The 299-nt window shown below is 43.1% G+C and overlaps 1 protein-coding gene across 1 annotated transcript in view; it reads left to right on the top strand.

Annotated features, from left to right (window-relative positions):
• blvra (biliverdin reductase A) overlaps window positions 1-299 on the top strand; it is a 7,753-nt gene that overhangs the window by 465 nt on the left and 6,989 nt on the right. The window lies entirely within an intron of this gene.

Raw genomic sequence — 299 nt, 5'->3', positions numbered from 1 at the left:
TGGTGGAACTGCAACCAAAATTCGGTACAATGGGACTTAATAGGGAGTGGCCAGGCTCTCCGTAGACGGGCTCTGATTGGACCCATAACCCAAACCCAACAGGAAGTCGGCCATTTTGAATTTCGTGGTAATTTTTGGCGTTTTTTTGCGTTGTATTTGAACGAACTCCTCCCAGGGAATTTATCGGACCAACATCAAAACTGTGTCAAATTCCGCTGATTCACCATAAAACAGATAGTTATCATAACTTTAGTGTGTGTCCAATCTCCACTAAACTTCACATATTCTGTAACAGTCCC

The sequence above is a fragment of the Morone saxatilis genome, unplaced genomic scaffold (genome assembly GCF_004916995.1).
Source record: "Morone saxatilis isolate NCDOM2014 unplaced genomic scaffold, NCSU_SB_2.0 Contig23, whole genome shotgun sequence".
In the NCBI taxonomy this organism is placed as follows: Eukaryota; Metazoa; Chordata; class Actinopteri; family Moronidae; genus Morone; species Morone saxatilis.
Note: the sequence above shows the minus strand (reverse complement) of the source record. Positions and strands in the feature narration are given on the sequence as shown.